The sequence below is a fragment of the Lactuca virosa genome, chromosome 7, assembly GCF_052849685.1.
Source record: "Lactuca virosa cultivar CGN04683 chromosome 7, Lactuca_virosa_CGN04683_v6, whole genome shotgun sequence".
Lineage (NCBI taxonomy): Eukaryota > Viridiplantae > Streptophyta > Magnoliopsida > Asterales > Asteraceae > Lactuca > Lactuca virosa.
The window spans coordinates 204,136,739-204,160,586 of record NC_136432.1 but is presented as its reverse complement, the minus strand read 5'-3'; the positions used below and the strand labels follow the sequence as shown (position 1 = coordinate 204,160,586).

Below are 23,848 nucleotides of genomic sequence, written 5' to 3'. Positions count from 1 at the left end.
GGCTAGAAAAGACCGATTTTGTTTATGCTTGTTTGAAAATCAGAGTAACATTTTAAATAAAAGTGTTGCGGAATTTGTCCCAAAACAAAATATGATAAAGATTTATCAAAAGCATTTCCAAGGAAATGTATTTCATTAAAAGACTCGGGATGTCATGTTCGATACAGATCAAAAGCATAAACAGTACAATATAAGCCTTACTACATTATTTCATATCTACAGGCCTATATCCGTAATCCCTCATCCAAAACATCACATCTATGCTCGAGCGCCACTACCTGTAATACATGAAACTGAGTTGGTCAGGTTTGGGAGCCTGGTGAGCACATAGGGTTTTCAACCCACAATAAATAAGTTTATTAATTTCATCAATCAACAATAACCCGATTACCCGTTCCCGTTATCCTCACTTTACGTCCCTAAACACCTATCATAAGGGACCTAGCCTAAGGATCATCATCGGGATGGACACTACTGCTAAGGGGGTTCCTTAGCAATAAATGTCCTAAAGGCAACCATGAGGGGGATGGAGTACACCGGTGAACACATCGTTCACAAACACCTACAGGTTGCGAGCCTGCTAGCGTTCCACTGGACTGTCTAGAAGAGTCTGTGGTCGTTATCTATACTCCGCTAGATGACTTGATCACCAACAACATCGAGGCCTCTCATCATTTTATCACACATCATCTTATTACATCTACCCATGTTTTACCCCAACATTTTTGTAGATATAAAATACATATACAGTTTAAATCATGAAAAACGTGTATAAGATAATTCATCCAACATAGACAGCAAGTATTCAGATAATATGCACACATAGCACGTAATTTATATAAAATACATCATATCTATGTGTAAGATGAAAGTAACTATGCACTCACCTGATTAGGTGGTGACTCGTTACTTGAACAACACTTCGTTATCTCAAAACAATTTTTCCTTGACCAAAACCTAGTATTAATACCACTAGAGTTTAGTTTTAACGTTAACCGTGACTAATTAATAGTCTAGTTATTATTATTATTATTATATAAGCGTTACATAGCACTCAATATAACTCATAATAATAGCCCAAATAATTATTTTAAGGACCTAATAACATTACTATAATTATTTAAAAGTTATATTAAAAACCTGCATAGGCGTAGCTCACTTACAACAGATTTTAAAGAAAACCGGGCCTTGCTCGGGGCAGCGTTTCCGAACTGAAAGACCCTTTTTCTCGGGACTCCGGGAGCCTCGGGGCTTCCTTAGGGTGCTAGGGATTTTTCCTAGGGTTTAGGGGCTCAAAATAGGCTAGAGAGAGAAAGTAAGTTAGAGAGAGAAGTGAATTGGTGTGAATTTTCCGGGAAATCTCGCAGCTATTTATAGGGGCCGAAGCTCGGATCTACGCGGGGCATTCAGCAAGTTACGCGGGGCGTAACTTCGGATAAGGGTGCCAGCTCGCACCAGCTGGCTCGCACTCGCAAGAGGATCAAGTCCGAAGGTACGCTAGGCGTACCAGCCTTACAACAGATTTTAAAGAAAACCGGGCCTTGCTCGGGGCAGCGTTTCCGAACCGAAAGACCCTTTTTCTCGGGACTCCGGGAGCCTCGGGGCTTCCTTAGGGTGCTAGGGATTTTTCCTAGGGTTTAGGGGCTCAAAATAGGCTAGAGAGAGAAAGTAAGTTAGAGAGAGAAGTGAATTGGTGTGAATTTTCCGGGAAATCTCGCAGCTATTTATAGGGGCCGAAGCTCGGATCTACGCGGGGTGTTCAGCAAGTTACGCGGGGCGTAACTTCGGATAAGGGTGCCAGCTCGCACCAGCTGGCTCGCACTCGCAAGAGGATCAAGTCCGAAGGTACGCTAGGCGTACCAGCCTTGGACGCGGGGCGTAGATCGAAGGCGAGGCGACGTGTCCTCCATCCGAAGCGACACCGTGGGGAGCAAGCAACGGCTCAGATGCGGCCACGTCATCACTTTTTTCGCAGATTTCGCAATTTCCCTTCCGGACCTCTAAAAATCATAACTTTCGCATACGTGTTCCGTTTTCGACGTTCTTTATATCCACGCGTAGGCGGGAACGTACTCTACAACTTTCGTCTAGACTCCGTCGGCTAATTTTGACTTTATTTTAAAAGTTATATTTTTAACAGGCCGGGACAGGATTGGTCCGTTAAAAATTCATAACTTCTTCATCCGACGTCCGTTTTCGTCTGTCTTTTTATCGTTACGCTACTATTAACGAGATCTTCGATTCTCGTTTAGGTTGTGTCGGCTAAAAACAGCTCGATCTAATATTCGAACTTCGGGCTGTACACTGCTAAGCCGAAACTTCGAAAAATCATAACTTCCTCATACGAAGTCAGACTTAGGCGTTCTTTTTATGGAAGATCTCGGTTTAACGTTTTCTACGACTTTCGTTTGGATCACTAAGGCTAAAACTCGCTTTATCGTAAATTCACTATTTACGCTTCCCGGTATCTTGCCGGTTCCATCACGAAATTTCGACGAGTCATAACTTCTTCGTTATAACTCGGATTTCGGCGTTCTTTATATCTCCGGAATACTTGTTACGACCACTACACCTTTGTGTAAAGATATCGGGCTTATCTCACATTTTAATTTTGACGCTTATTTTTATTCTTTATTAATTATACATTTATAATTAAATAATAAGCATATAAATTCACATAATTCACAAAATACTCAAATATTTCATCTTTATTACATCAAAAGAGTTACAATAGTTGACCTAGACTATTAGATCGTCTAAAATGCTTAGCCCCGAAACCCGGGCGTTACAGAGAAGCTGGCATTGTAATATGATAGTCAAAATGCGTTGAATCTTGCAAATAGTCCTATGTATCATGAGAAGATGAAGCACAATGATGTCAGAATGAATTTCAATTGTGACATTCTAGAATCAGACAGGTTCTCAATATTGAAGATTGATACCAAGGTGCATACAACATATATGTTGACAAAGTGGTTGCCTATGGAGAAGTTTAAGCTTTGCTTGAACTTAGTTGATGTTCACATGAGTTAGGTCCCCTCGGGGATGAATGGAAGGATGGGAGAGGAAGTTCTTATTTTAGGTGGAGTTCAAAGGATGATTAAGTCAAGGTGAAGATTTTTAAATGTGACTTAAGCATTTAGAGCATTCACAAGGATCATTTGAGTTCAATGGATCACTTGGAACTCAATGGAGCACATGGAATTCATGGAGAATGTGACAAATGAATGGATGATCTGAGAAGTGAATGAATGTCTTGACAAATGAATAGATCTCCTGAAAAAAGGACATGATATGACAAAGTGATAGGAGATGCCATGAAGTGACTTCATATGCCACCAGTTGACTTGATATGCCACGAAGTGTTTTGATATGACACCAAGTGGCATGATATGCCACCAAATGATAGGATATACTACCAAGTGACAGGATATGCCATTCATGAGGAGGATGTGCGATTATGAAGAGGATGTGCCAACTTGGAGTGTAGATGTGCCATTTAAGAAGGATGGGTGCTAACTTGGAAGAGGATGCGCCAACCTAGGAGAGGATGCTCCATCCCTTGATCAAGATGTGACATCCACATGCCTGATGTGCCATCTTTATGAAAGTCTTCACCACTTGGTTCCTTTATATGCCAATGTATCCCTTCATGAGCTGTATGCTATGAATTGCTCTATGATGCTCAAGATTGTCGAAGGATGCCATGAAGATTAAGATGTTTAAGGAAAACACCTTCATACACCACCATGATGGAGGAGGTGCCACTAATGTTCCTGACGCGCCACTTGTGCATCATGATGCGCCACTATGGCTCATGATGCTCCATCATGTGTCTTGCTTATGCTCATGGGTTGTATGACATGGATGAATATTCCAGAAGATGCTACATGGCAGGTTATTATTGGTTGACACCTTTCATGGGACTATGGGCCAATGGGTTGGGCCCATTAGTGTTTTAGGTCTGATCCATCAAGTATAAATAGGGATGCATGTTAAGTCATTTGAAGTGTTTGTATTGCTAGTGCGATAGGCGACTCGTTGTCACTTGTAAATAAAGAATACTCCCTTCCTACTCGTGGATGTAGGTCACCTTGACTGAACCATGTAAATATTGTGTCTTATGTGCTTTTGGTTTTGCTATTTATCTACTTTACTTCCTAACATTATTATTGAATCAAGACTAGGCGGACCCACTCTAATATTATAAGAGAGGTTTAAGGAAGTGTCTTTAATTCCGAATGAAGTCGGGTTTTAAAAACATTATGGCTTACCACCCTTACTGCCTTTTTGTATTTTGAGAGTGGAGTTATTGAAAGGATCCGATCTGATTTTGTTTCAAGATTAAAAGTATTCATCAAGTAATCAAACAAAATTCACGTTTTATATTAAAAAACATGAGTTATGTGTTACCCATGAAAACACACATATTGTTTATATTTTGATGCTGGAAATTGTGTGTTTAATGGGCACGTCGTTCCGAAAATATAAGTTAATATGGTGTGTCACTTGTAAAATTATTCTATTGATAGAGCATGTATGACTAATTGGCACGTCAACATGAGAATAATTTTATATCGAGGGTCACACGGTTTAGCATGGTTGATTCACATTCTAGTCAATGATTTGTAGCATCCCCATCATTGAATTGAGATGAGCACAATCTGAGTGTAACGTGCCATTGAATGTCTCTGAATCTTAAACGATCTAGGAGTTTCAAAAGATTGAAATGGGCAAAGAACATTGTCGGCCTAAATAACTTTGTTGTGTGTTTACGACATCCCTTTACACATCGCAAAGCCAAATATGGATTGACACCTTAATTAATAACTTATTTAGGGTTAAACATTATTTTAAGGATAAATTCAATCTAAATAAACTATTTCATCTTGAAAATGTAAAACAAAAACAACCCTCCTCGACCTCCCTCAAACTCAAACTTTTCCCCCATATCTATCATTTCAAAGGAGAAACTGACTGGTTAGAAATATATGGCCTGGATTTTTACCTTGAGGTGTGAGGTCAAAGAGTATGTCCTCGATCAAGATTTCCCCCTAGTGGATCAGGACTCCTCTAAAGAGGAAGTGGTTGCTTACAAGAAGAATTACGATAAATCAACAATAGTTTATTGCGCAATATTGGCAACCATGTCCTCCGAACTCCAAAAGAGTTTTAAGATCCTTGGGGAGTTCAACATTAATGAGCATCTCAAGGAAAGGTTCCAAGAGCATGATCGACAAGGAAGGTTCAAGATTGTGATATCCTTGATGGAGTGTAAACATCATGATAGGAACTTTGTATGCGCACACACTCAGGAAATGAAGTTGTACATTGACAGACTGGGGAACTTGGGTGTCGAGTTTCCAAAGGATTTGGCCATTGACATGGTCTTGAACTTTATTTCTAGTTCATATCGTCAGTGTGTCATGAACTATAATATGAACAACCTCAACAAGACCCTCATGGATCTTCATGGCATGTTAAAAACTGCTGAAGCTAGTTTGGTTAAAGCCACAAGCTCCAATCCTAATTTTTCTATCTTAGACATTAGGCGCGGTGGTGCTAACTTGAAGAAAAAGTTTTCTCGTTGTAAGGGTAAGGTCAAGGTTCGATCTTCCAATAAAGGTATTAAGAAAAAACCCTATTATGAGATAATTCCGAACACCAATCCAAAAGAGGCCATTCACTTTTACTGCCAAGAAAAGGGGTCACTATAGACATAGCTGCCTAAAGTACCTGGAGGATCTGAAGAAGAACAAGGACAATAGTATTATCACCTCGGGTATTTTTATGATTGAACTCCATAGTATGTTAACTTCTAGTTCTTGGGTTCTTGATACTTGATGAGGTACTCACATTTGCTCAGATTTGTAGGAGCTAAAGGAAAGTAGAAGACTAAAGCATGGGGAGCTACACCTAATCATGGGAGATAGAGGAACAACACCTGATACAAGGATCGGGGAATACAAGACCATGCTAGATAATGGTTTTTCATTTACTTTATCTAACTGTTGCTACTCACCAAATATGTCAGATAACATTATTTATTTTCATGCATTGTACAAGGATGGTTTTCGTTTTTCATTTGATAATAATAATGGTGACATTTTCGTTTATGAAAATGGTTCTTTTATTTTCGAAGCTAGTCCTTGTAATGGTGTGTATGAAAGTTTTTTTTTTGAGTAGTAAACTCTAATAATCTAATGTTAAATGTTGGTTTTCCCAATAATTTATTGGATAAATCATGGTTGTGGCATTGTCGTCTTGGGAATATAAATGAGAAACATGCTACTAAGCTCCAAAAGGATTGGATCATGGAATCATTTGAGATAGAGTTGAATGATGTGTGCGAGTCTTTCTTACTTAGCAAGATGACAAAGATGCCTTTCACAGGAAACTGTGAATGTGGAAAGGATCTATTGGTCTAAAACCACACCGGTGTTTGTGGACCGTTCAAATCCGCCACAAGGCATGGCAAAAGTCACCTTGTGACTTTTGCTGATGATTTTAGTAGATATGAAGCATAATTTAGAAACTTTTTAAGTGGTCAAAGAATTCCAAAAGGTAGTTGAAAATCAACTGGGCACGAAGATCAAGAACACTCTGATCTAATAGGGGTGGAGAATACTTGAGTCTTTAATTTATCGATCATGTAAAGGATTATGGGATTGTCTCATAATTTTCTCCTCCCAGAACACCACAACTGAATGATGTTTTCGAGAGAATAGATTGAACGCTATTGGATATTGTTCCATCGATGATGACTTGAGTTACACTCCCAATAAGTTTTTGGGTTACGCCTAGAGACAGTCGCTAATATATTGAACTTCCTACCAACTAAGAAGGTTCCTAAGACACCTTCCGAAATATGGAATGGGAAACCTCTCAGTCTTTCACATTTCAAAGTATGGGGTTGCGAAGTTTTCGTTCTTCGCGAGGCTAACGATTAATTAGAACCTATATTGGAAAATTGTTTCTTCGTGGGCTATCAACAAAAGTCTTTTGGATACTTTTTCTATAATCCTTCTTAGAACAAGGTTTTCATTTTTTCTGAAGCGGTTTCTTCCTCTAGAGGGATCTAATATCTAAAGAGACTAGTGGGAGTCAAATAGATCTTCAAGAAATTCAAGGGTCAAACGAAGAAGGACCTACAACTGAAACTGGCACTCAATTAGAGGTTAATCAAGCTGTTGATCCAACTAACATAATTCTATATCCTTCTCTTTGTAGATATGATAGGTTTCGCTTTCCTCCTGAGTTTTATGGTTTCCATACTGAGACGGAAGGAGAAGTACTAATTAGTGATCGTACACTACTATTATGGATGAACTATCTAACTACAAAGAAGCGACGACAGGCTCCAAAGCTGCCAAATGGAAGAAGAGTATGGAAAGTAAATTTCAATCCATGTATGATAACCAAGGTTGGAATTTGGTTAATCCTGTATCGGGAATTAAAATCGTTGGGTGCAAGTGAATCTTTAAGAAGAAGACCGACAATGGATGGGAATGTGCATATTTTTAAATGTAGGATGGTTGCAAAGGGTTATACTCAAAATCAAGGAACTGATTATGAGGAAACATTATCAACATTAGCCAAGATTAAATCTATCAGAATATTACTTACCATAGTAGCTTTCTATGATTATGAAATATGGAAAATGGATGTGAAGACTACTTTCCTTAACGGGAAATTGACAGAGGATGTCTACTTGACATAGCCCAAAGGCTTCATTGATCCAAAATATCATAATAGATTGTGAAAGCTTGAGAGTTCCATTTATTGACTCAAACAAGCATCACAAATCCAAAAACTTTTCTTTCATGAAAATGTCAATGAATTTGGATTTTCCAAAAGTGAGGATAAGTCTTGCGTATATGTCAAAGACATTAGGCGTAATGTAGTCTTTATAGTATTATATGTTGATGACATACTCCTTATAGGGAATGACATCTCAATGTTGCAAGGTGTAAATACTTGGCTTGGGAGGTATTTCGTTATGAAGGACCTAGGAGATGCATCTTATACAATGGGAATAAGGATCTATAGAGATATATCAGAATTTTTAGTTAGACTAAGCCTGAGTATATACTTAGATAAGGTTTAGAAAAGATTCCAAATGCAATATTCTAAGAAAGGTTATATACCGACGTAACATGGCATAAGATTGAGAAATGATGAAACACCTAATATTTAAGAAGAACTTGAAAGAATCAAGTGCCATATTCTTCTGTTATTGGATATGTCATGTATGCCATGAAATGTATCAAACCTGATATTTCATATGTTTTGAGCATGGAGAGTCGATATCAAGACAATCCTAGCGATAGTCATTAGACAACCGTAAAGAATATCCTCAAGTATCTGAAAAGAACTAAGGATATGTTCTTAGTTTATACAGGTAGAGAATAGTTGTGAGTGATAGGTTACACTAATTCAAGTTTCCAGACTAATAGGGACAACTCATGTTCATAATCAGGTTGGGTGAACTTGATGAATGGAGGAGGGTGACATGGAAAAGTTCGAACCAGAAGATAGTGTAAAACTCAATGTGTGAGTAAGAGTATATTGCAGGTAGTGAAGCGGAAAAGGAAGCTACATGGTTAAAGAACTTCATAGGTGATCTTAGAGTTGTACCCAACATTAAATAACCATCTGAGATATTTTGTGTTAACAAGGGTATCGTCGCCTTGACTAAAGAACTCAAGGATCATGGTAACTTAAGACACATACTCAGAAAATACCACTACGTTCGATATACAGTAGAGGACGAAGACATCATCGTGAATAGAGTATCATCTGAGGATAATCATGTTGATCCTTTCACAATAACCTTATCAAGAAAGAAACATGATGGTCATGCAAGGACCATTGGCATAAGACCTTTTACTGGTCTGATGTAATATTTTAGTTGATTAGTTTAAATTGTTTTGAAACGTAGAACAGTGTGAATTGTAACAGTTTTGATGTTTATTTCGTAGTGACTTAATAAAGAGCTTTTCTTTGCTACCAAATTTGTGTTAATTCAATATTGTGTTTCACTTTTGCATGTTTTGCACTCACTTGCATAATATTCAAATTAAATTCAAACCTCCACAGTCGGTCATACTCACTTGCATAAGACCTTTTACATTGTGATGAGTTACATGCTGCAAATGTTTTATTCTATTCAATGTTAACCTAGTTCTGACAACATAACTCTTAACCCTTGTCTTACTTGAGATTTATACCGACCATTTTCTCCATTCAATTTTGTTTGAAAACAAAAGTTGCAGTTTAGACCATACGAAATCATATCTATTGGAAGCAGAGACAAATACATAAAAAATACACGTATAAGGAAGTTTACAAAACCAAGATTTCCAATATTTGCAACCCCACCTCCCCCCCCTTCTCTCTTTCATTGATAAATATAACTGCAACAAAATGCAAATATGAACTATCAAGATTATTATGATTAACTGTAAATATGTAACTGATAAAGATATAAAAACGTTTATTTACTTTATTCATGCAAACTAAAGAACTCACAATGGAAAGGAACTGAAGCAACCGACCTAAGGTGGAGCAAAACATGAGAAGAAAATTTCTTTCAAACCGAAGCACAGACAAAAAAGTAAACACAATAAACACACAAATCAAAAGTAAACACACAGTGAACCTTGATTGAACCATTCTTACCTTATAAAGAGGAAGTTGGGACTCCAGATTCAATCAGATGATACCAATGATAAAATGAGGAGCAGCAGTCATTGTATATAAGATGTCATGCCACCTTTGGTTTGAGAGGAGTTGGATATGCAGGCATCATGATGCCTTCAATTGGCGGTGCACATGATTCAGAATTATAGGCGTCATGACTTCGTCGATCGCCGGTGCTCATGCATGGTTTGGTGGTCGAACGGAGAGATAGGAGATGTAGGAATGTAGGAGGTGAGATCTAGGGTTCGAGTGTGAGAGAGAACTGTTATGGCATCGTCGGTGATCGGATTTCATCAGATGTTGGCCAAACTCTTAGATCTAATTGGGTTCGATGGTGGTGGCGGTGATGTAGGGCTTGCAGAGAGAAGGGATAAAGAGGATGAAGGTCCAACGGGTAAAGATCTAGAATAAAGAATATGTAGAGCTAGATGAAGATGTGGTCTTCAAAAAATTTGAAGGATATCATTTCCCCCCTTAGCTATTAAGGATGACGACGCACGTTCTTAAAATTTTAGAAAACGACGATAATTTTAGGACACACAAAAATTCGTGTCCCAAATACTTTAAATTTTAGCAGACACGACATTATATTTACGACACACATTTTTGCATGTTATAAAACCAATACGTGTCATAGTTCGCATGTCATTAAAGGCCTATATTCTAGTAATTTTACTTTTATGATCATGTATTAAAAAAATTAAATTACATTACATTTTTTGTGTGGAAAGAACATTTGATTGGTGTATTTCTACCACAACTTCCACCATAGTTGCCTTTTCGTGATCATAAAAAACACCTATTTCATAATTCATATGATATTTCCATATTTATATACATATTTATGTGTTATTTCAATACATTTGAGCTATAATTTGGTTTAATATAAAGATATTGGGTACTTATAAGTTTAACTTCTATTTTATATCCAAGTGGAGGTTATCGAGGAGAAGGGCCGAAACTGAGAAAAGATGGAAACTTGTAGGATATAATTTACGTAAAGAAGGAAAGTAGGAAAAGAGTGTGCATTCTAAGGAAATCTACGCCATGGTTAACTCTAGTCCACGTTGTGGCGATAGGAAGCTTCTCGATTATACTGAAGACTTGCTACTTACGCGAATTAAGTGGTTCCCACGGTGTGTCGATCATATTTCCATGACATGGAAGACATAATTATGCAAGTTAAATACCAATTTTTAGGTGATAATTAAAGGTGCATCCATTGAGAGATTCTGAATTCTTTGACAAAATCAACCAAGGAACCCTTAGAGACCTGATTTCGTTGGAGAAAGAGCTTTAAGGAGAACGGAGTAAAAATTTGTAACATCCCAAAAATCACAACAAATTCTAACTTTTCAAAAATAACCCAAAACCATAAACGTTTACAAAACCATTGTTTCAAAAGTGTATTTTAGTAATCAGAGTATCCCAAAATCCAAATAACATAAAACTGAAGGATGTGCACAATCACGCATTCGCCTTGCCACGGTCATCTGAAGTACCTTGAACAATAAACTGAAACTGTAAACCAAAGCTTAGTGAGTTCCCCCAATGTACCAACACACATAACATATAACAACATATATCGGGTCCACAACAAAACATACTGGATTACCCCTGAGCGCACGGTATGAGTCTGGGTTTCCTTTCAAGCCCACAACTCATATATCGCCTACTCTCGAGCCCAGAGCATAAGTATGGCTTGCCCTTCAGGCCCACAACTTATGTCTGGCTTGCTCCCGGGTTTGATGGCTACCGCACGACGCAGTACTACCTTAGCCTAACCATACTATGTCGACATATACATAAAAAATAACATATAACAACAAAAAGATAATCAAGCAGATCTTAACAGATCACTACAACATAGCAACATCCTAACCAAAATACATAATCTATCGGGTCGGCATTGATGCCTTCGACCCACAAGTACAGTGAGGAAAACTCACATCGATCAGAAGATAATAAATCTTATACCCAAGTCTGTTGCACAAGGGCTCCTCACACTAAACATAGTCAATACCAACCTTATTTTTTCTTTTTAAGGTTAAGCCCTTAATCATGAGGACCAATAATGGCCTAAGCCTAAACTAGGCCCACTAATGGCTCAACCCATCTAGAGAACCCTAAGTCCCAAATGTTCCAAAATAGACTCAATTCAGTGGTCCAAACTCTAACAGCTGAACCTCACGTCGTGACCAGCTCGTGGTCACTTCGTGAGCATTGACTTTGACCCGGGCCCAACTCAGTGAGTCAAATCAGCCAGTAACCTCGACCAGTGTCAATTCCAACCATCGTCACGTTGTGACCACTTCCTAAGTCACGTCGTGACCTAATCCGGGAAAAACAGTCGGGATGACAAGCATTCTCACGATGTGACAGGCTTATCCTCATGTCGTGAGAACTGCATTGGCCATCTTTGAGCATTAAGCTCTTCTTATTCCTTTCAGCCATTGCTTGGGACTTTCTAGAGGGTCTTCCCTCACCCAAAGGATGAAAAAAATCGTAGCTTTTTAGTCATGAATGTCCAATGCATGACTCAAATACTCATTAGGTGAAAAGAGGGAAAAACGAGATCAAGACTCATGCTTGGAGTCTAAAACTACTGCAAAACTTAGATCCAAAGATTATATTACAGAGAATGCCTCAATGATCCATAAAGTTGCCAACTTTATGGATCCTATTCACGCAATCTGTCACAACCATGCAAAAAGGAGCTTAAAACTTAGATCTATCATGCAAGAGGTAAAAAGATCAGATTTATGACTTATAATGGTCCAAAAGCTCTACAAGAAGGTGATGTAGAAGCTAGATAGCCAAGAGGTTGCTCCACCAAGGTCTTCTTCAACTTCAATGAGTCAAAAACCAACAAAGAATGCTTCAATGTCACAAAAATTTCTAAGGACTTCAAGTAGGTTGAGATTAAGATTTTCATGAGGCAAGAGAGTGAGGGAGGCTAAGGATGGGCAACCCTAGCCCTCTATTCCATTAAATACCCAAAATATCAGGGTTTTGGCCATCATACCATTCTCACGTCATGAGCACCCAAAGGCTCACGTCGTGCGACGCAAAAACACGGGTCAAATAGTCAATGGTCACTCACGACGTGACAACCATGTCTCACGTTGTGACCCTCATACAATAGCTAGAAAATCAATAAATAAGTACCTCCAAGACCCGGGTGTTACAAAATCTACAATAATAATTCTGTTTGCATAGTGATAATCAAGTTTAATCTATCTTACTTCGTTATTATGTGTTCTTTTGCAATAATTATGGGCTAAAACCCCATCGCTTTCGTTGATGTGTTGATTTCTACTTTTATGGGTTATTGAAGTTGGATTTACCTTGTGTTTGATAGATCATCTTAGCATGTTAAAGTTTCTATCTTTATTAATTTATATATAAGTTTTGTGTAGTTAAGTGGCCACTAATTGCATGAACTTATTTACCTTACTGTATATGATCGTTAAATTGCTAGAGCTAAAGTTGATCATAGCCTAGTATAGGTGGTAAAGTTAGTTGCTTAGTTGTGCTAAAGAGCATTATTTGATTATAAAAATTGGTTGATTATCTACACTTGATCATAGATAGATAATTCTTAGATTAAATCATCGTTAGCCCAAATATATCTTAAAAATTAGTTTTGTGTTCTTAATTAGCATGATCATTGTGGTTAAAGTTCATGAATTGATCTATGCTAGTTAGTATGATGATGATTATTAGTAATCTTTAAATTGGTATCCAATTGAATTTAATCCATTACTTGAAATCAATCAAAGGAAAAGGGGGATTCGAAGCTAAACGAAAGTGCCTTTTAACTCTTGATCAAATATTGTTTTCTAGTTGTTTTCTAAGTTGATTGTTTAAAATTAAGTTTTTCGAAACTTGAAAAATCGGATAAAAATCTTTTTTTTTAAGTTTCTTTCTTTAGTTTAATTATTAGCTTTATTTTCCAAATTGAAATTACGTTCCCTGTGTTCGACTCTTACTTACTCTACTTTCTTACTACGTGATTAGGTACACTGCCTATTGTGTTTTACTTAAGTCGAATAGATAGGATATAACTTTAAAGCTTTTAAGTGGTTATATATAAAACACATCATGTTTTTTGCTCCATTTTTTGGGAAACGGTTATTTTAGTTGAATTTTAATTTCTAATATTTAATCGACCCTTTTTGTGGGGTTAAATCCACAAAAAGTTACTTTTTAATCGTTTTTTACTTTTATGGAATTGCATTTCCCACGATGTGGCCATTGGATTGCCATGATGTGGAAACCGAGGTTTTAGACTTTTGATTATTATGATTTTACTCGTTTTACATGTAATTCCTTATTTTGTTTCAATAGTACATAACTAGGGGATCATTTTTTAAAATTGTGCCACCTTTCGACGACCCAGAATTCGAATTCCACAAGAAAAAGGAAAAAAAGAAAGACGAAATGATTAGCAGTTCCAAAGTCGACAAAATATCAACATTAAAAAAGACTCCAAACATGAAAGGAACAGGTTACGAGCTGGAAACCTAGAGAGACTTAGACGAGGACAAGAAAAGAGAACATGAAAATATGATGGCGGATATATCGGCCATCACGATAGAGGAGTACATATTGGGTCGGGTCAAGTACCACGCAAAATCCCAGCCAACACGAATTTTAAGCTTATGGGACACATCTGAAGTATGCTCAAAGATATACCATTCTTCGGGAAAAAAAATTAGGATGCGTACAAACACATTGTCGAGATATTGGAAATAGCCAATTATCTCAACTTTCCTAATGTTCCCAAACTAGAAAAAAGATGTGGTGAAGCATTGGTTGAAGTCACTTCCACTAGGAGCCATAACAACATGGACAAACTAGAAAAAAGAATTCATTCAACAATTTAGCCCTCATTGGAAAGTTTCTAAGTTGAAAAAGAATATCACCAACTTCCAATAAAAGGATGGGGAGTCATTATACGAGGCATGGGAGCTCTATAAGGAAATGTCACGAAATTGACCTCAACATAACTTGATTGCGCATCAAGATATTACAACTTTTTATGATGGAATAAATGGGAGCACACGACAAATCCTTGACTCCCAAGGGCCCATGACAAAGAAATATTCGGCCACCAATCGGGCTCTAATTGAAGAATTAGCTAAGCATTCAAGAGAATACCACAACCCAAGGGAGGACAATACCAGAGAAAGAGCGAGTGTAGATGAAGTGCAAGACAATGTTGCTTCTATAATTGCCAAACTCGACACCATAGATAGGATGATCAAGAATATGGAGAAAACAATTCACACGATTCAAGTGGGATGTGATAATTGTAGTGGACCACATCTTACAAAAGAGTGTGACTTGGATGAGAACAGGAACAATAAGGTGCAAGTGTGTTATTCGAGTGGTGATATATTTGATGACGATTGGAGGAATCCAAAGAAGGAATGGAAGCTCTATGAAGAGTATAAAAAAGACAGAGAAGAAAAATATTGACAACAAGGGCCGGGTTTTGTATCAAAAGGAGCAAATACAAGTGGAGAAGAAGCCTGATTTGGAGTCAAATCTAAATAGATTCATTGAAGCTAGTGAGAAGAGGCATGACAATATAGATGCCACTCTAAGAAATCAGCAAGCATCTATAGTAAACATTGAGACGCACGTTCGGCAGTTAACCAAACTCATTCACGAACGAATACTGGGTTCAAGTAAAAATAATGTTGGGACAAATTCGAAAGTGCAGGTATTGGAGGTTACAAGTGAAGATGGGGAAAAGTCAGAGCCTTTCATACTCTTAAAGACAAGTTAAAAGCACTCCGAAAAATAGCATAAAGAAAAAGAAGTACCTAAAGAGAAAACAAATTATTTTCGATCTCCACAGAGTGGCCGCTGGAAGAAGTCCCAAAATCGTCACATGTCATGTGTTATCGGCCACCTCTTAAAAACACCGTCTACAGTCATACACAACCCGTTGGAGCAAGAACATGAGAACTTCATGGAGCAAGCGAAAGGTCTATTCATTAATATGCCATTTCTTGAAGTGATTAAAAAATATCCGAATATGAGAAGTTTATCGAGGATTTAGTTGGCCATCAGAATATATTGGACAAGCTCTCAAACGTGGTGCAAAACAAACAATTTCAGCTACTGTTAGAAAAAGTAATTTGAAGGAAGATGGAATATCTAGGGTGATTAACATTGCCTTGTGAGTTCGGTAACACAATTAAAACAAATGCATTAGCCAATTCGGGAGCAAGTATAAATTTAATGCCTTATTCTTTTTACAAGAAGCATGATTCTCCACAATTGAAATCCACTAACATTGTTATCCTCATCGTGGATCGTTGGATCACATATCCTCGTGGAATTATCAACGACTTATTAGTTAAAGTGAAAAAGTTCGTATTTCCAGTGGAATTTACGGTGTTGGACATGAAAGAAGAGGATAATTTGCCCATAATCTTAGGAAGACATTTCCTAAGTACCACTAATGCGTTAGTAGACTTCCATAGTTCCAAGCTCACACAACAAGTTGGAGATCAGGAGATAACTTTTGGAGTGACAAAAGAGGCAGTTAATGAAGAATTTAATGATGATGTTTTATTTTTGGAAGAAGTCGATCAATATAAAGAAGTAACTAATTACCTTCTAGAATTGGAAATTTTAATGGAAGAGAGTTAGTGAATCGAAACAATGAGAAGAAGAAAGAAGAAAAATCGAAGAAGGAAGTAAAAGGTACAAAACCAAGAGCTTCACTTCCAATGATATTTGAAGTATTTTCCTTTTCACATCCTCAACATCGAGTCAAAAAGACAACTCTAAAGAATGAGCATAGTATTGAAAGAATGGAGTCAATAGCAAACATGAAGTCAATTATGTTGCAACAAAGAAAGAGAATTTGAACAAGCCTTATAGAAAAAGAGTAGTTGAATTCAAAAGGAATTGACTAGAGATGATGGGATTAAAAAAGATCAAGCTCCCACCAAAGGCAACTTAGAGTGGGAAGGAGTACGAATCATTACTCCTACAAAAGAAGCGCTTCCGGGAGGCAACCCGAGTTTGGTTTTCATTTCATTTCGTTTTTGTTTTTGTTTTTTTATTTTTAATATATGTTTTGGATAGTTGCTTCCTCATTTTCTCATTCTGGATTCTTAATGGGGGGGGGGGAGGGGGGGGGTTCAAGTGAATTTGATTCTTAAAAGTTAGAAAGGAATAAGTTTGGGTTCTCATTAGCCACGACGTGGATATTCTGTCCCACGCCGTGGAATCCATCTTAAACCCGTTTTATGACGTGTGACATTGAAACTGACCTCGTAGTGTGGATTCGTCACTGGTAAAATCTTTGTTGCCCTAGATGGTCAAAATTCATTTTTACTTTTACCCCTTTCTTTTATGCTTGCCCAGAACGTTTTCATTATCTCCACGAACAATCATCAAATTTCTTTTGATTTTTCCTTTTTAATCAACATCCGAGGTATGTGTGCTTACTATAATCCCCATTATATTGAATTTAGATATGATATTTCATGTTAGTTCCCAAAAAATTTAGGAATCAATTTTTAGGTTTGAGAATTCTAGATTTAGTGGTCATTTAGGGATGTATATGATATTAATTAATGATAAAGTTGGTTAGGAACAAAACCCTTTTGTTTTGAGTGGATATTAGTTGTAGGAACTCATCTATTTTCGATTTGTTCATCAGCTATGGCGTGGAAGTTGTTCCTGATGGGTTTGAGCCAAAAGAACATCCTATGTGCTCATGCAAACCCTAAAGCTTGGATCTAGGTTTCTCTATTGTACATGCAATTCATCCAAGACTTATAAACCCTGGATCTAGCATACATATTTTGAAATTGACATAAGAAATCAGATCTAGATGATTACCTTTTCTACAATGGCTTGAATCTTCTTGTCTTGGAGCTTAGAGCCACAAATGTCACTCCTCTAATGGCTTACAGACACCACAAGCAAGCGGATGCTAATTGAGAGAGAGGGGATGGGCAGAATTTCGGCTATGAAGACTCTTAGGGTTTCCAGTGGCCGAAAAATGATGCCCAAAGGGTTCTATTTATACTTGTGATGCTAGGGTTTCAGTCCAAACCCTAATGGATAGCTTAGGCCTTAAGCGGTCCAAGGAAGCTTCTGGAATAGGGCCTCTATGGCTGAAATTAGGATGGACACATCCTTAATTTCATCCATGCCTAGTCCATAAGCCTTCTCAGCCCAATATTCAACTATCACACATTTAACAGTTTAAGTCCCCGTTATTTAATTAATGTCTTTTAGTCATAGAATTAATTCTTGTCTAATACTAATTAAACAATATGATTTCTTCTTTAATATATTATTCATATAATATATTAATAAACCATAATAATCTCTCACTTGATGAATCATCCTATCATGTTGCTTTGGTGAAGGCAACCCAAAAGGACCATGCACAACCGGGTCAAGTACATACCAAATATAGTTACGGGCTTAGACACTAATCTAACACTCTCCCACTTGGATATGTCTAGTAACTATAGTTCAAGTACAATCTGATTAGTAATCGTATCTCCCAAAGACGCTGTCGAACTCTGATCTTATCAGTAACCTGTCCTTTAGATAAGGGATCGTATAGTCCTCTGTTCTAGATATCGTGCAGACAAATACATGGAACATAGTCATACTTATTGTCCAGCTGTTGGTTCTCGATCTCTGATTCGTCTGACATAGAACTTAATTGAACACATCAATTCAGTCTTGACCGGGCCCGTCACATAAGGCAAACCAAATCATCGAGGGGCCCAGATATCGCTTTTACCCTCTTAGGATAAAAGGAACAGATAAACTTCGACTTATATGCATTTACCATTCACTCATGAAATCATGCACAACAATTCGTTTTATAACATCAAGTTACTGATGTGTTTACACATTATAAATGCACAACCAACTTGCAAATTATAAACCATATATCTACGTTTTAAGACCATATGATATTATCGTCTTGCGATCACTCCTGATAAATTCCATGAAGTGATACCAGCAAGCGCGGGTTTAATCCAATGCTCAAAACTTATTCACAAGCACTCATGAACGTTGCAGCAAACCTTTGCTATGTCTAATACACTTTAGACAATCTACACACCAATTCATGACAATCTTCTTTCATACCTACTCCTAGAGTATGAGCGACTGTGGAACGTTCGAATAATCTTATTATTCAGGAAGTCAAAACATGCAAAGTGAAACAATAGGTAAATAATCAACATAAGACAGTAACTTTACTCATAAATAATACTCTTTTACTTAATCATCAAATGTCAATTACATTTATCTATTACACGTTTCGAAGCTATCTAATCTAAACTAATATCGTCCTTCAGCCGGATGCTCCTAGCGTGCTGCAAGTGCTTAACCCTACTCAGTCCCTTCGAAAGGGGATCTGCTGGGTTATCTTCTGACGATACCCTCTTCATTACGAGGAGTCCTTCTTCCACCCGATGTCGAATAAAGTGATATTTTTTGTCGATATATCGAAATTTGCCATGATCCCTCGGTTCCTTAGTCAAGGAAACCGTTCCTTCATTATCACAAAAAATTTCCATGGGCTCCTTTATGGCTGGCACAACTCCAAGGTCTCCAATGAAGTTCTTCAACCATATCGCCTCCTTTAACGCTTCGCTCGCCGCAATATACTCTGATTCGCACATTGAATCAGCTACGATCTCCTGCTTGGAACTTTCCCAAGTCACTGCTCCTCCATTTAGAGTAAAGACCCAGCCCGACTGCGAACGTTAATTGTCCCTGTCGGTTTGAAAAACTGGCATCACTATACCCTTGCACCCTTAAGTCATCACTCCCACTGAGGACTAGAAACCATTCCTTGGTCCTCCGAAGGTACTTAAGAATATTCTTGACTGCGGTCCAATGTTCTTTGCCAGTGTTCCCTTGATATCTGCTTACCATGCTCAAAGCGAAGGCCACATCAGGGCGAGTACAAGTCATAACATACATAATCAAGCAAACTGCGGAAGCGTATGGTACTCGGCTCATTTCTGCTATCTCGACTTCGGTACTCGGGATTTGAGTCTTACTCAATTTGGCATTACTTTGGATCGGTAACTCCCCCTTCTTAGAATTCTCCATACTAAAACGCTTTAGTACCTTGTCCAAGTAAGTATTCTGAATAAGTCCTATTAGTCTCTTACTTTTGTTTCTCACTATCCTTATACCCAAAATATAGGCAACCTCTCCGAGGTCCTTCATAGCGAAGCACTTCCCAAGCCAGGATTTAACTTCCTTCAGGGTTGGGATGTCATTTCCTATGAGTAGTATGTCATCGACATACAATACGAGGAAGCTTACTATACTCCCACTAGCTTTGACATATACACAAGATTCATCGTCGCTTCATAGAAAACCAAACTCTTTGACTTTCTCATCGAAACAAAGATTCCATCTGCGAGATGCTTGTTTTAGTCCATAAATGGACTTCTCAAGCTTACACACTCTATTGGGATGCTTTGCATTGACAAAACCCTCTGGTTGACTCATGTAAACATCCTCAGCCAACTTCCCGTTAAGGAAAGCGGTTTTGACATCCATTTGGCATATTTCATAGTCATGAAATGCAGCAATGGCTAGCATCACCCTGATAGACTTTATCTTCGCAACTGGTGAGAAGGTCTCATCATAGTCAGCTCCGGGATTTTGAGTGAAACCCTTCGCAACCAATTGCGCCTTATAGTTGTGTACCTTCCCATCCATGTTGGTCTTCTTCTTGAAGATCCATTTGCACCCGACCGTCTTACAACCTAGCACATTGTCAACCAAATTCCAAACTTGGTTGTCATACATGGACTGAATCTCGCTGTCCATAGCCTCTTTCCATTTCACAGAATCCGGGCCTGCCATGGCTTCCTTATAGCTGTTAGGTTCGTCCAAATTTACTAGTGTACTATCACTAATAAACGTATCCCCTTCAGTAGTGATATGGAAACCATAAAACTAGGGTGGAACACTAACTCTTTCAGAACGTCTAAGAGGTAAGGACTCGTCAATCGGTTCAACCGGAGTTTCCTCCTTGGGTTGAGTGCCAGTGTTAGAGGTTCCTTCATCGCTCGAATCTTGAAGCTCTTCAAGATCGATTTTCCTCCCACTGTCCCCTTGGCTTATGAGTTCTCGCTCTCGGAAAACCCCTCTCCTCGCAACGAAGACAACATTGTCACTCGGTCTATAGAAGAGATATTCAAAGGACTTCTGCGGGTAGCCGATGAAAATACATCGCTCACTACGAGGTTCGAGCTTGTCGTGAGTCTCTCGTCTTACGAAAGCCTCGCACCCCCAAACCTTGATGTGTGCCAACGAGGGAGATTTCCCTGTCCACATCTCGTGAGGTGTTTTGGCAACCTTCTTCGTAGGGACTAAGTGAAGGATATGGGCGGCAGTCGCTAAGGCATACCTCCAGAATGAGATAGGTAGCACAACACGACTCATCATGGAACGAACCATGTCTAGCAACGTTCGATTACGCCTCTCAGCCACACCATTCAACTGTGTTGTCCTAGGTGGCGTTAATTGCGAAACGATTCTGCATTCCTTGAGGTAGTCGTGGAATTCAAGACTTAGGTACTCTCCACCTCGATCGGATCGAAGCATCTTGATTTTCCTGCCAAACTGATTCTTCACTTCTTGTTTAAACTCTTTGAAATTTTCAAAGGTTTCTGACTTGTGTTTGATTAATTAGATATACCCATATCTGCTATAATCATCGGTGAAAGTCACATAGAAGCGGCTCGCATCCCTTGTGGTGGATCTAAAGGGTCCACATACATCTGTATGTATGAGATCCAATAAACCCTCACCCCTCGCACAAATGCCAATGCAGGGTGACTTGGTCATATTTCCAAGTAAACAAGATTCGCACACGTCATCGTCCCTAAGGTCGAATGAGTCCAATACTCCATCCTTTTGGAGTTGGGCTATGCGTTTCTTGTTGACATGTCCAAGACGACAATGCCACAAGCATGCTTTATCCAAATCATTGGAAAAATCAATACACAACACATCATTTCCTAAATTGTCTACAACCATCACAATTTCATATATCCCATTACAAGGCAATGCTTCAAAATAGAAAACACCATTAAGATAAGCATTAATAGAACCCTTTTCATTATCAAATTAATATCTAAACCCTTGTCTATACAAACCATGAAAAGAAATAATGTTTCTTGCCATATCTGACGGATAGCAACAATTATTTAAATCTAATCCTAATCCACTACTGAGCACTAAAGAGTAAACTCCGATCTTGGTGACAGGCGATGATCTTCTGTTCCCCATGATCAAATTTATCTTCCCATGCTCCACATCCCTATTTCTTCTTAGGCCCTGCAAATCAGAACAAATGTGAAAACCACATCCTGTATCGAGAACCGAAGAAATGGCGTGTGATGAATCATTAGATTTAATAGTGTAAATACCTGCGTAGGACAGCTTAATCTTTCCATCCTTGATATCTTGTAGATATTTCGGGCAGCTTCGTTTCTAATGCCCTATTTCGTGGCAGTAGTTGCACTCTGCCTCCTTGGGGTTGGAGTTGGGTTTAGTAGAACAAACTTTGGTTCCACTAGAAGAGGTGCCATCATGGGAATTTCCCTTATGGTGGCTCTTTGAGGGAGCCTTCCTCTTCTTACCATTCCCTTGCCCAATTGCCAAGACTGGGGAAACAGTAGGAGTAGGAGTTGATGCAACATATTTGTCTTTGAGGTTGCTCTCAGCAGTCCTCAACAAGCCTTGAAGCTTGCTCAAGGTGACCTCCTCCTTGTTCATGTGGTAGGTCATGCGGAACTGGTTGTAGCAGGGAGTCAAGGAGTGAAGGATGATGTCAATTGCCAGCTCGTCATCAAAGTTCACATTCAACTTTAGCAGGCGATCGACATATCTTTGCGTCTTTTGCAGATGAGCAGTAAGGGACTCTCCATTACCCATTTTGGCAGTGATCATCGAAGTGATGATCTCGTACCTTTCTTGCCTAGCGCTTTGGTGGTACCGGTCCAACAGATCTTGATGCATCTCATAGGGGTACATATCCTCATAGGACTTCTAGAGTTCTGCACTCATAGTCGCCACCATGATGCAATGGACTTTCGTGACATCACGCTCATGGGCCTCAAAGGCAACGATCTCTTCAGCAGAGGCAGTGTTGATGTTGATTTCCTTCAGTTTCTCATCGAGGACATACTCTTTGTCCTCGTAACGAGTGACCATTCGAATGTTGCGGATCCAATCATTGAAATTGGACCCGTCAAAGATCACTCTCCCACACAAGTTCATGAGTGAGAACGAGCCAGAGGAATTTGAGCCAGAAGCGTTGTTGTTGACGTTCGACATCTGAAAAGGAAAAAGAACAAAGTTGATTTGAAACGAATCCCCAATTAAACACCCAAATGAGAAATTAGGGCTAGGATCCAACAACATTATTTACAAATTAGAAGAGGGATGTCGTAATCTAACATGCAAATAATTTGAAGGTAAGTGAATGACGATTCACTAATTTCCACCATGAAAAACAAATTAAAGCTAAGTTTTAAATGTATTGAAAACTCCTAGATCTTTTGAGATTCATTGAACTTTTCAATGGCATGTTTAAATCTCGATATGCCCCTCAAGTTTGTGACTGGGATGCCGAGGATCACAAAGCGGGTGTGAATAACCATGCAAATGTACATGGTGCCCTCAATGTTACAGTCACCTATTCAACATGCCGGTTAACCACACACGCTCCATCGAACTAGGACCAACATTGAGTCACCCTTTGCCACCTTTGCTTAGAGCCCAATTAGTGTGCTGGTTAACCACACACGCTCCACTAACGTCTTAGGAAGGGTACAAAGTGTAATTTCATGGAATTGCATCAATTCACTTTTGCCTAAAGTAACTAAGATTGGGAATTTTGTAAAAACATTTAGTTACTTTATAAAATCATTATACTTTTAATGAGGAAAGGGTTTGCCCTATCCTACCCGTTCGGCTAACGACCCTCCACTAGTCAAGGGTGCGGTGGGTAAGAGTGGATACCCAATGACGGTCATTTTACAGGTTGCTTCCTTAAACACCCCTTATAGACCAGCTTCGTGAATGAGGCCTACTAACGGTAAGACTAGCA

The 23,848-nt window shown here is 38.6% G+C and overlaps 1 non-coding gene across 1 annotated transcript; it reads right to left on the bottom strand.

Moving 5' to 3' along the window:
- Positions 1-14,610: 14,610 nt before the first annotated feature.
- LOC145128047 (small nucleolar RNA R71) lies at positions 14,611-14,717 on the bottom strand. Its single transcript, XR_013716649.1, has one exon. It is a non-coding gene; the product is annotated as a small nucleolar RNA R71 (small nucleolar RNA).
- Positions 14,718-23,848: the final 9,131 nt, after the last annotated feature.